This window comes from Fukomys damarensis, unplaced genomic scaffold (genome assembly GCF_012274545.1).
Source record: "Fukomys damarensis isolate Sample0158 unplaced genomic scaffold, DMR_v1.0_HiC HiC_scaffold_11, whole genome shotgun sequence".
NCBI lineage: Eukaryota > Metazoa > Chordata > Mammalia > Rodentia > Bathyergidae > Fukomys > Fukomys damarensis.
In genome coordinates, this window is record NW_022900923.1 from 47033264 (window position 1) to 47046134 (window position 12871).

Sequence of the window (12871 nt, forward strand, 5' to 3'; positions counted from 1 at the left end):
CCTGCAGCCAGTGGTCGGTCAACTCCTTCTTATATTTCTCCTCTCTCTCTCTCCCTTTCTACAGGGTCTCACTAAGTAGTTCAGTGGCCTTGAACTCACCATGAAGCTGAGGCTGACCTCCAACTCATGGCAATCCTCCTGCATCAGCCTCCCCAAGTACTGGGCTTACAGATATGTGCCACAATACCTGGCCACTTCTCTTCTTTAGCAGCCTAAAAAAAGTTTTGTCTCCTTATTTTCTGAGACCTCAAAATTGGTCCTGACTCCCTGGCTTCTGGTCCCCCTCCACTTTAGTTTGGCTTCAGTGGAAAATCCGACTGCGGCCTTCCGTGGAGGAATGCAGACCCTAATCATATCGGATCTGCAGAGATCCGTTCTGATAACCCCAGCAGCGCTGGTCCCTGCTGGGGCAGGCCCTGGTCGGTCGCTGCTGCCCCTGGAAGGTGGACTTGGCTCAGTCGGTGCTTTTCCTGGTGCTCCGCATCCCCAGCCCTCCTTCCTCCTGCCGGGTTCTGCAGCAGTGGCAGGGCGCTCCCTCCTTCTCTCTCCTTTTCTCCCTGTCACCTCCCTCCTCTTTCTTTGCTCTTTCCTTCTTTCCCCCTCTATCTCTATTTTCTCTCCCTTTTGCTTTCTTTCTTTTCTTCTTTCACCCTTTCCTCCTTGCTTTTGTTCTGTATTTCTTTTTTGCTGCCTTCCTCTGTCTCTCCCTCTCTCTCTCTCTCTCTCTCCCCCTCTCTCCCTCCTTCCCCTCTGGTGGAAATAAACTCCTCCTGGCTGCAGTCTCTCTGAGGACCTTTCCGCTGCCAAAGCACCCCAAACCCTACTCTAGGTTGAGTCCCTTCCTCCCTCTCCTGTGGATTTTGCGTCTCCCGTTCTGCACGCTTCCTTTCCTCCCTGTTGCCAGTCTTCCCGCTCCAGGAGCTTCACCTGCTGTCCTGTGCTTGCCTCTGCCTCCGGTGCCCTCTGTCTTTCCCCATTCTTGCTTTAGCGAGTCCTGGGCAGGATTGCAGAGCACCGAAACGCGCTGTTCTCAGGAACCCACAGCTTACCTCCCACAGGAAACCTTTCCTCTATGGCCTCCTTTTTTCCCCAAGTCATATGAAAGCATGAAAAGTCTAGGGATTACTCAGGGTTAGTAAAGATTCTCTTATGAAAATTCAAAGCCCCTTTCTCTTGCGCTTAGTTAGGCAGCTGCCCTGTGAGGTAGCCATCCTGTGTCCTGCAGGGCCGAAGGCTGTGGGGACTCTGCCTGCAGAAGGCCCCTGTTACAGGGCGGACAGGGACAGGGACAGGGCAAGCTCAGGGGCCTTCTGCTCCGGGCGGGCGGCCCCGCATCTCCAGGGAGCCCCCGCATGTCCGGGACAGCGCGGGTGGCAGCGCTGTCTCCTGGACTGGGCAGGGCTCTGTCGCTGGGCAGAGGCGGTGGGCACCCTGGCAGCGTAGCCAGCGGGCTGGTGACTCCAATCGCACTGGGGGCAGGATGCCTCCTGTCCAAGCAGTGCCACAGGCAACACACATATTTCGAAAGTCGCATTTTGTGTGGCTTGGGAGCTGAGGGAGCTGCTTGTTAAAAATTTCCACCCAAGCAACCTCAAACTAAGGGTTTGTATTCCTAGAGCCCAGTGGCTCCACCCTGGTGTTTGCGTGGGAGGGAGCAGGGTCCTCCGTGGCTGCCTTTCTTGGGTCCCTGTGTGGAGCCTGACCTTAGGGAAGAGGGGAGCTGTGGTCTGCAGAGGGCCCGTGCAAGCTTTCAACCTAATATCAGTTGGTTTTTATTTTTATTTATTTATTTAGTTTTTGGTACCGGGGATCAAACTCCGGTCCTTGCACTTGTGAGGCAGGCAGCAAAACCACTTAACTAAATCCCCAGCCCTGTCAGCTGTTTTTTAAAGCAGCAACCTGGGACCACTGTCATTGCCTGAGAGTTACCCTGGGAAGGAGAACAGTTTCTAAGTCGCTGGAGAAGCAGCTGCCTATTGATTCAGGGACCAGGGCAGGCTCCCCTAGTTCTCCCTGAGAACCGTTCAGCAGCTCAGCTCTGAGGTCCCGCCCAGGGGCCCTGTCAGCTCTATGAGCGGCAGAGCTTGATGCTGTCTGTGAATGATGGGGTGGGAGGAAGAAGACAAGAGGAAGGCTCTGAGGACACCCACAAGGCGGAGAGGGGACACGTGGCTATTCTGGAAAAGGGGGAAAACCTGGACCTGAAACCAATTTTGCCATTTATCTCAAGGACAAATTCAACAAACTGAAGTACCAGTATTTGTCATTTGGGAGGTCACAGATGTAGAAAACCCTGTGTAAGGTGAACCCCGTGCAGTCTTGGCAGGTGGTGGACCTTTAAGGGGTGGGGCCCAGTGGGAGGAACTGGGGCACTGGGGCGTGGCCTCAGAGAGGACAGGGGACATCAGCCCTGCCTCCTCCTAGTGCCTTGCTTTCTGTCTCCCAGGACGGCAAACACTGGCTCCGACCATGATGTGCCACGACAGGAAGGCAAGGGGACGGATGATCATGGACTGAAACTGTGAGTGGGACTAAGCCTTTCCTCTTTTTCTAAGTTTGATTCTCTGACATTTTGTGATATCACAGGAAGCTGACCAACACAACTTCTTTTACAAATGACCCAGTCTCAGGTATTCTATGCAAGAGAAAACAGAAGCAGTGCAAGAGGCAGATATGACTGTTGTCCTCCACACCAGAACCTGACTGGAACCTCTGCTTTCAGCATGCAGCTGAACTTCTCAATGTGGCCTCTGGGGAAGCCTACAAAGAGTCTCTCTTACCTCTCCAGCCTTTCTTCTTGGAAACCACCTAGCTGCCTCCTCCCACTTACCCTTTGCTTTTCCTGTTCCTGGGGCCTCCCTTGTGTGGGCCCGGATGTTAGCGAGTCCCGTTTCTCACACACTTCCCTCTCCAGCGGGTAGGTCTGCCTTCCCAGCCAGGAGCGTCAGGGTGGTCTGGCAGGATGGAATAAGTAAGTCACTCCTGTTTCTAATTCAATTGCACAGATAATATGAAAAGTTCAACTAGAGGAGGAGGCGAACTCTGGAGTCAGCACGTATAGCTTCCACTGCTAGCTCATCAGTTCACCTTTAGTTTCCTCATTTAAAAATGGGAATACAGACGCCTGTCCCCTAAAGTTGTTAATGAGAAGTAAAGGGGTTAAAACAAGATCTTAGGTCTTAATGCCTAGGACATGTTCAGGGCTTAGTACACGTTAACTACAGATGTTGTCATTAGTATTGGCATTAGAACTAATTAGTATTTATAGAACTCATTTTCCCTGTCAAACCATTAGAAGGAAGTTGCTCCCATAACTGGAGCAGCAGGACCCTGTAATTCGGCAGCCATGCTTGCATTCTGATTGGTGGCAGGCACCGATTGACAGGTGGAGCCAGCGAATGAAGACATAAACCTATTCCTCCCCAGCCCTCCCTGCTTTATAAAGGGCATTGGTGGCCCAGTGGACTCGGTGCTGGGGAAAGGACTTCCTGCCTCTTTTGGGGGCTTAGGGCCACTGGAGTCTTCCATGATCCAGGAGGAACTCAAGAGTGCTCACCTCGCTTGCTGATCCCATTTCTACAGGCTCGGCTTGTACTCCACTTCCACCTCTGTGGTTTCATGTGATTTCTTCAGACAGCTGTCACGGGCCTCCGCTGCCATTGGAAGGGTGCTTGGAAGCCTTGTTTGTTTGTTTGCTTTTGGTGGTTTTGTGCAGATGCAGCTAGAAAGAGACAACAAGACGCCCTGAATGCAAACCACCAGGCAGGGAGCACAGCAGGGAAGGCGGCCACACTTCCCTGCGGAACAGGAAGCAGCTTCAGAAGGTGAAAGGGAGGCGAGGAGACTGAGCCGCCCCCCCAGCGTTAGCAGTGGCTGCAGTGCCTGTCACACTTCAGTGACAGCCAGAGTGCCTCAGAGACAGGCGACAATTACGAGCACAGAGCAGAAATGAAAGAAAACCCAATTGCAGCCAAATAGCACGGCCATCTATTAACAAATTATTACAGGCTGAAACAGGCTTTAATGAGATTTTTGCAAAAGAAATCGAGCTGCGTTCCTCTGGGGCAAGGAGATTTATTACACATTGATGAAGTGGTGAAGTGACTTAGAAGAGGACCCAGTGACCGCGCTGTCCTACAGCGGTTCTGGTCAGTGCTGGCTGGGGCCTGATCTCTAGGAAGATGCCTCAGCCCCCTGCATGCTGAATCTGATGTGTCACTGAGCTTTCTGTCACCAAAATGAGCAGCGTGCAAGTCTCAAGAGCCTTAGTGGGATTTCAGGAAAGAGTATCCCAGTCTGATGTTCGTGGTCCGAGAGAGGAAAGAGAAAGTAGGTTTCCTGGAGTAGGTCAGAGGGAGGCAGGGAACCTGGCAGTCAGGGAGATACAAGGCTGCTGCCTGGGCCGGCCTGCCTGTCCTCCTTCCTTGGCCGCCCCGGTATCTACCTCCTAAGAAAGGTGGTACCATCCACGTGGGTCCCCCTTTACCCAGGAGTTTGTCTTGTTCATCCTGAGCCTCGCTGAAGGACACAAGGAATAAACGGGCTGATCCAGATTCCTGGGCCGCAGTGTGGCGGTGGTTTCTTCGGAAGGGGTGCTGGCCCTCTCCGGGAGGAGCACTGAGGTCGTGGGTCAGCAGGGTCCCCACCAGGGCCAGGGAGGCTACCTGAGCAGCTGGGGTGGGGAACGGCCCACCCTGCAGAGCAGCGTGACAGGCGGCGAAGCTGCGAGCTGTGCCGGTTCCCCACCCTGAGAACAGTGGCAGACACGGGCTGGTAAAATATTGAGTGTCTGGAGTGGAGTGGCGCTTCCCTGGATGGCTCCCCTGGAGGAAAGCGATTTCATAGGATTGAAGGTGAACTGAAGATGACACAGAAGGTGAATCTCACAACGCTCATCTTTGTGACAGAAAACCCGTTAGATCCAGGCCGTCACCGTTGTTGGCTGACGTTTACAAAGCACTCTCAAAGCAGGTGCTGTCTCAGGTGCTCTGTGTACCTCAGTTAGCTCAGCGCTTCTCGAGTTCTCTGCAACGATGAACCAGGATTCTTTTAAAATTTCCAATCAGTCATAAACAAATGCTTTTGTAAAATTCAACAAAGATCAGTTACTAGAAAAGTGAAAACTTAACAGAAAACTGAACTTAATTACTATTACTAGATTTAAGATGTAAAATTACTCTGGCAGGTTGCTGTAAATTTGAATGCACACTCTTAATTGGTATCCTTCTGTCCGAGTTGCTTTTCTGTTATCGAAGAGACAAACACTCGACACCCAAAGTTAAAGGGGGGAAGGCTTATTTGGCTCAGTTAGTAGAGGTTTCAGTCCATAATCGGCTGGCCCTACAGCAGGGCAGCAGAGGGGCAACAGTTCATGGCAGCACAAGACAGCAAAAGCAACAAGGGGCCTTCGCAGCGTCTTTCCGCCCCATTTATCCCATGCCGACTGGGATTAGGGCAGCGCCAAAACAACCAATCACGCACAGGGAGTGGTTTGGTAATCACAGGCCCTTAACCCCAGCATCACACGCTCCAGACTCAGCCACCTCTGAGGAAGACCGCGTGAGGCTTTGGGGGGACACGTAGACACAGTCACGACACCTGCTTTCTCCCAGACCGGACACAAGTCCTCACAGACTAGCACATGTGCAGGCAGTGTGTTGAAGAGCGCCGTAACTCCTCACTAGCCCTCATTTAAAAGTCCTGCAGTATAGTTACTATTTCCATTCTACAGATGAGGAAACTGAGGCACAGCTAACTGTCTTGCTCTTGGGGTGAAATTGAATTCTGTAACCCCCAATTCGCTTTGTAGAGGGAATCGTCTCTGTTCTGTGGTCACAGAAGAATATCCTAGCCGTCACTGTGAGATGGAGGAGCTCAGGACAAGTGAGCCTTAATGAGAAAGCGTAAATGACATGCCATGACTCAGGCCTCTTCAGAAAAACCACAAAACAAATAGGCCAGCCTGGGGACCCTCGGGGGCCTCATCTTTGCTGCTGAACCCAGAGAAGGGTTGCAGGCTGTGGCCGGGTGATCTCTGGGTTTGATTCCTGACTTGGTCACCTTCTCTTCGTGCCTACCTAAAAAGGTGTAGGTGAAGTACTCAGAAATGTCTGTGGCTCAGTGAGTGCACATGGATGTCATTATATTTGCATCTGAAAAACAACTCCCTGTAAAAATTTAGATCCCTGGATGTTTCCAGGCCTTCGTGCAGTCTGGCTCTGAGCTCGGTGCTCTTGACGCTTGGGTGGGACAAGTCTCTGTCCTGAGGGGCTGTCGTGTGTGTCCACTCGATGCCAGCCTCACCCCTTCCCTTGGGGACAGCCACAAACATCTTTCATCATTGTCAGATGTCCCCCAGGAGGCAGAATATTAATAATAGTCCTGGATCTTTTTATAGCTTTTCAGTTTAAGAAAGCTTCTGCATATTTTAACTCAGTTTTCTTGGGAAAAGAAAAAGAAGGAAAGGATGAAAAAGACCAGAAAGGAAAAGAGAGAAAAAGAACAAAAGGGAGAGAATGCAAATCGGGTGAGAGAAAGGCAGGACCGAGTCTCGAAGGCACTGAGTTCTGGACCTGGGCCGGGTCTCCTGTCCCTCCAGCACCACCACCGCATGCTCCTTCTCTGGCTTCAGGGTCTGTTTTGGGTCTCGGTCCACCCCATAACCAGGCCTGCAGGTGCCCTCTTGGAGGACACCCTTTGCCACCCTTCCTCAGTCCCCATGCTAACTTCCTGAGTCCAGGCCCATCCCCAGAAGCCCTGTTCGGGTCCTCAGCCTCAGCCCCTTTAAAGATGAGGACCCCGAGTCCCAGAGGGTCTAGGGTGTCACCACCAGCCGGTTCCTCCAGTCTGGCTCCCTGGCTGTCGAATGGGATGAACTCTGCGGGTTGTCGCAGCCTGCCCTGGGTAAACCTTCCCTTCTTACTCCTTCTCCGCATCACAGCCTGTGTGAATTCACATCCCGGTCCTACCCACCTGCCACGCCAGCATCTGGTTTACCACGCCTGTGCCCACCTTCCCGGGTAGGTGCAGCCTCTCCCTTCTCAGAACTCTTCCCTGCATCTTCTGTGTGGAACTCATGCTTTTCCACCTCAAATTGTATGCAGCTACACACTTGTTTCGCACCTCCCACCAGACCCGGGACCCTTGAAGACTCAATATAAATGGATGGACTCATCTTTGTACATTCCGTAGAACTGCTGCAGTAAACACTTACCCAGATGGGCCGTAGGGATGATATTAGCGGTCGTATTTATATATACCCCTGGAACTCTTGTCTGTTTTCCTGTCTGGCTAAACTCAGTAGAAGCAAAACAACAAGAACAATAACAACAGAAAAGCAGAAAACAGCCCCAGGGGTGGAGCTCACTTGCAAGCCCAGCACTCTGGGAGACTGAGGCAGGAGGATCACAAGTTCAAGCCTAGCCTGGGCTTAGTGACTTAATGAGATCCTGTCTCAAAAAAAAAAAAAATACAAAATAAAAAGGGACTGGGGATGTAGCTCAGTACCCAGTAATGGCAAACAAACAAACAAACAGATGACAACAACAAATAAACCAGCAAATGCTAATGGCATGCAGAGAGCCCTTCCTGATGGTGCAGGTTCACGGAGAGACAGGTGTAGGTCAGGGGTTTTTGTCACGAACAGGCTGATGTGTGCGTGCTCATTCACGCACAGCAGTGTAATACAGCGATGCACTGTTCTGAAGCCATGGGGCCTGGTTTCCGTCCCACTTCTAACACTGGTCATGGCACCTGGACACTGCCATGACTGAGTAGTTCATTCGCTCCCGCATTTACAGAAGAGGGAAGATCATGCTCCCATTTTAACTTCATGAAGTTATTTCAAGGGTCATTTATTCAACTCATCAACAAGTGTTTTCCAAGTCTTCATACATGTTTTATATCTGGTAGCAACAAAATAATACATAGCTGATTCACCAAAGTGCCTCGTACATATTAAATGAAATGTTTTGGATTTGGCATTTGGTGATTAGAGCAGTAGCAGCTGCTGCGTTACACACACTGCACAAAGAGACGAAGAGATCTACGGCTCCCGCTGAGAGTGTTTATTTTCAAATCTGGACACAGGGAGCACGGGCCTTGCTCTTTGGCCAGGATGTTTTCCCTTTCCAGTTAGCCTCAGTATGTATGTTCTACTCCTTCTATCCTATCAGTATCCACACCCACAAAAGCTTCAGGAGCTGTCAGAGATGGCATTTTTCAAGGTGGCACACTCACCATCTCCCAGCAGCCCTTTCAAGCAGGCTACTTGGCTCTGTTTATGGGTGAAGGAACAGACTCTAAAATGGGAGTATTTTCCTATATTTTCCACATGGCCTATAAATAGTGGACTCTTCCTCCAAATACCAAGCTTCCTACCTGCTTTAGGTTCTGCTGGTGAAACAACCTAAACACCTGGCCAAGGTGAGGAACAGTTATCTATTTGTTCTATCAATTTACTGAAAATCCTGGGCTCAGAGCTTTCTGAAATACTGAAATAAAGCTGATTTCGGTTCTGTCTAGAGAGCTAACATTTTCATTTTCCCCTCCCTCCTTCCCCTCTGCCCCTATTGTGGAGGGATCTTCCACCAACTCTGAGGTCTCCTTCATCCACCCATCCCTCCCTGGACAGGAAAGTTCCTGACTTTTCATAGTGGGCAGCACTGCTGTCTCAAAAACAGGACAAGGCCCTGCAGGTTGTCTGTTCCACGTTTCCCTTCTGGGTAAAGCAGAGGCCACTCCCTGTCTTGTGTCCCTTACCCAGGAGAGCAGGGCCGACCCGCCTGTGACTAGCCTGGTAGCAACTGCCTCAAGGACTGCAGAGCTCACCCTGCCTCCCTGGGGTGCTCCTGCCCCAGCCACAGCCCAGACGCCAGGGCAGAGGGGAGAATCCAGTGGGCACCGGTTCCAGGTGGCTTGTCTGTTCCCAGCCACACCATGGGTCTGCACAGTGTGGATACCATGGGGTGCCTGCCAAACCACTAGTAACACTGAGAAGCACAGTTCCGCCTGATGGTTCTTGTATGTACAGTGTTATGAAACAGTCAGGATCCCAAGGGGGAAAGAAAATAATTTCAGGGCCTGAACCCATGGCGGAAGCTTTCTGTGTCTTGGTCTGTTCTGTGGAAAAGCTAACTTCATTTTCATGGAGCAGTCAACGTGCTGGTTGCAATTTTAGTGCTGTCACTGAGCCTCAGGGACGGCCTGCATTAGCAGTCAGTTCATTCTGCAGTTGACAGTAGGCAAGCAGCACTTGGGGTGATTTTTGTTGAGGGACCCGGAATTTACCAAGAACTGCTTTTCCTAATTTTGTCAGAAATACCCCATACAGTCAGCAGGTCACGTCTGACAAAAGCCCGACAGGCAGACTTACTTGCGCTTCTGCTGAGCTTCTAGGAAATGAAGTCCTAGCCCCACCCACACGGTTGCTCTGTGTCGTGGGCCAGGCCCCCTCTGGGCCACCTCTCTTCTGAACAGTGACTGTTCCCAGACCAGCGAGACCTTCTGGCTCAGAACTTCGACTTCTGGTTGGCTTCAGGGTGAGCTTCCGTGCCTCTGAGGGTTTTGGAGATGAATGAATCAGAGGAGAAATTTAATGAATAACAAGGAAGAAGCCTGCCAGATGCCGAGAGGGAGTTTACTCCAGGCCTATTAAACGATAGCAGATCACATCCATCTTCATTTATTAAGGGTGGGAAGCACATCTCTGCCTGCCAGCAGCCCTCATTTCTGAAACATCATTAGCAAGTTCTTTAACCTTCAGGGGTTTTTAGTGCCAGTTACGATTATCCTTATAACATGAGATAAAAATGACACTAAATATTTTACAGTGATGTTGGACGTGGCTTATGGATTCTTAGTGTGTGTGTGTGTGTGTGTGTGTGTGTGTGTGTGTGTGTGTGTGTGTGTGACTACTGGGGATTGAACCCAAACCCTTCACTGGCCTTTTTCGTTTTGAGAGAAGGTCTCACTGAGTTGCCAAGCTGTGCAGGCTGAGCTCCAACTTGTGACCCTCCTGCTCCAGCCTCCTGAGTGCTGGGACTACAGACACATGCCCCCTGTGCCACCTCTGACGCAGGTGTTTTGCGTTTAGCCTAATAGCTTAAATCTTTGCCACAGATGTTTTTTAGAAACAGGACTTAGATGTTTCAGATTTGCAGTTTTCGTTAAAAAACACCACTGGCCACATAAAAAAGTTCTCCTTTTATGCAAATGTGTCAAAGGAGACTGAGATGAGAGCTTTACCTTCGCAGCCACATAAAATCAGATTTAAAACTTATAATTCGTGCATGTAAATTGTATGACAGTAGGTGCTATTATGACGTTGTTACACAACCAGGCTTACCTTGGTCACCTCCACGCTCCCTGTGACCCTGCCTCACCTCTCCCCACGCCCCACTGCTTCCCGAACACCCCCTTTCCACTGAATGCTGTGTATTTGCATTTTTCTGGACCCCATAGTAGGATCGTGTACTAGGTTTGGTTTTAGTCTTTCGAGGTCCCTCAACATTGTTTTCCATGATGGCTGTACTGACTTAAACTCCACCAGCTGTGTACGAGGGCTCCTTTTCCCTTGCACTCTGACCAGCATTTGTCTTCTCGATGATAGATGGAATCTTGATGTAGTTTTGATCTGCATTCCCTCAGTGACTAAAGGCATGGAACGTTTCTCACACCCTCATTTGTGCCTTCCTGGGTGGTGTCTGTCCGGCTCATTTGCACACTGTTCCCAGATTACCCGTTCGTTCGCAAAGGTGGATTTTGATCCAGCTGTATCGATGCTCAGCTGTGCCCTCCGTGCTCCTTTCTCTTACCATGTGATAAATATAACAAACTTCTAGGCGTAAAGCAGTGTTCACTTGTTAGCTCACGGTTCTGTGGGCCGGAGTCTGTGTTCTCCTGTGGTCAGACAGGGCCACCCTGGAGTGTGTGCAGTGGGCTCTTTTCTGGAGGCCGTGGGGAGTCTGCATCCAGCCTCACTCTGTCGGCCCTGACTCCCCTCTCACTCTGCCCGACCTCCTCCTCTGCAGCTGGCCAGAGACTGTGTGGCCAGGCCACCTGGGCAACTCCAGGACATGGACTGGAGAAACATCTACGAAACCCTTCTCTGATTGCTGAGAGGAGTGCTGCCTGAATAACCAGATGAGAGTTCTGAAGGCCATTTTTACAACTCTGTGGACCATACATTCTAGCATAATTAAGCAAACTCTCAAACTTTTTTTTTGAGGCAGGGTCTCGCTATGTGGTCCAGGCTGACTTTGAACTCAAGGTAATCCTCATCCTCTCAGGTGCTGGGATTATAAGTGTATGCCACCATGCTCAGTTTTTAATTTTTTTCAAAATCCTATTCTGGTAACTTTGATGAATAGACCTACAAAGGGATTATGCTTACTTACATAAATGTTCAGCACCAGCCAACAAAACAGAACAAACCAGGCATGGTGGCGCATACTCATAATCCTAGCACTCTGTGAGGTTGAGGCAGGGGGATCTCAAGTTCCAACCCAGGATGAGGAACTCAGGAATTTAATGAGACTCTGTCTCAAAATTAAAAATAACACTTTTAAAAAAATGCTGAGGATGTAGCTCAGTGTGAAGGCTCTGAGTTTAATCTCCAGCAGTGGGAACAAAAGCAAAGTAAGCAAACAAACAACAGCAAATTCTTTCAGACTGGACCTGAAAGATACCAACATACATGCACAAAAGAGTCAGATTTGGTCGTCACCAATGCTACTCCTGGCTGTGCTTTCTCTCCTTGCGGAGACAAAATACCCAACACCCAGAGTTAAAGGGGAAAGGTTATGTAGCTCACAGTTTGTGGAAGTCCAGTCCATGATCGGCTGCTCCAAGGCGGGGTGGCACATGGCAGAGGGCAGCAGTGCATGGCAGCAAAAGCAACAAGAGACCTTAACAGCGTCTTTCTGCCCCTCTCATCCTGTCCAGACTGCAGGGATTAGGGTGATGCCAAACTGATCACTCGGGAGGTTTAGCAATCACCTGCCCTTAACCCCAGCATCATGCATTGCAGAGTCAGCCCCACCTTCTGAGTTATGGACTTTGGGGGACGTCTAGACACAGCCATAACATTGTCTAAGAATGAGGATACATGAAACATGGCATTTTTGGCCAAGCCAGAATGTCTGGAGTACAGAAGGATGCTTTGTGGGACTGGTAGTAGATGCCACTAAGATTACCACGTCAGTCATAGAAATATCGCATTGCTGACTTCTTCCTGTGAGTTCCATGTTTAATTACCAAGTCAGAAGCAATAAGCATTTAAACCACTTTGGGTAATTATTTAATATTGGGTCTTTTTCTGTCTGTTTAGTTTGGTTTTGCTTATATTATTTGCAAAAGAGGAAGATTTATTTGTAAGGAGGCCACACATGGAGGTGCAACACCAAGTCCCAAATCCATGTCCCCAAGGGTAGGGCTGAAGATTTCTTAAGGATAAACAGAGGGTCTGCAGGGGCTGATGTGACCTTATCTTTGGTCTGCACCTGCGTAATCAAAGGTCACGGCTCATTACAAGACACCTGCCCTGTAGTGGGCAGTGTTAGCAAGATTGGGGTGAAGCTTTTGGCCTGATGTCAAAAGGTCACCATCAGACACTGGCTACAGGCCTGGGTGAAGCCAGGGGTTTCACCAAATGTGGCCTCCAGCCCTGGCAGTCACCCAGGCACCACTAGCATAACCCACCCAGAGGTGCCAGCTACAGCACAGCTGGTGGGAGCACCAGGATCGATGGCCTAGAAGCTGACCTTCCGAATTCCTGACTTTTAAAGACAACTGAAAGCAGGTAACGAAAAGCAAACAAAGCTGAAGAGTTCCTTCAGGTTTCCCCTGAAGCGTTGCAATGTCCTTGAAACCC

The 12871-nt window shown here is 50.2% G+C and overlaps 1 long non-coding RNA gene across 1 annotated transcript; it reads right to left on the bottom strand.

The window, feature by feature from the left end:
• Positions 1-693: 693 nt before the first annotated feature.
• On the bottom strand, positions 694-9627 carry LOC104854584. The gene is made up of 3 exons (XR_778174.2): positions 9374-9627; positions 3557-3721; positions 694-2954 (listed from the first exon to the last, which is right to left on the bottom strand). It is a non-coding gene; the product is annotated as an uncharacterized LOC104854584 (long non-coding RNA).
• Between the last annotated feature and the right edge of the window lie 3244 nt (positions 9628-12871).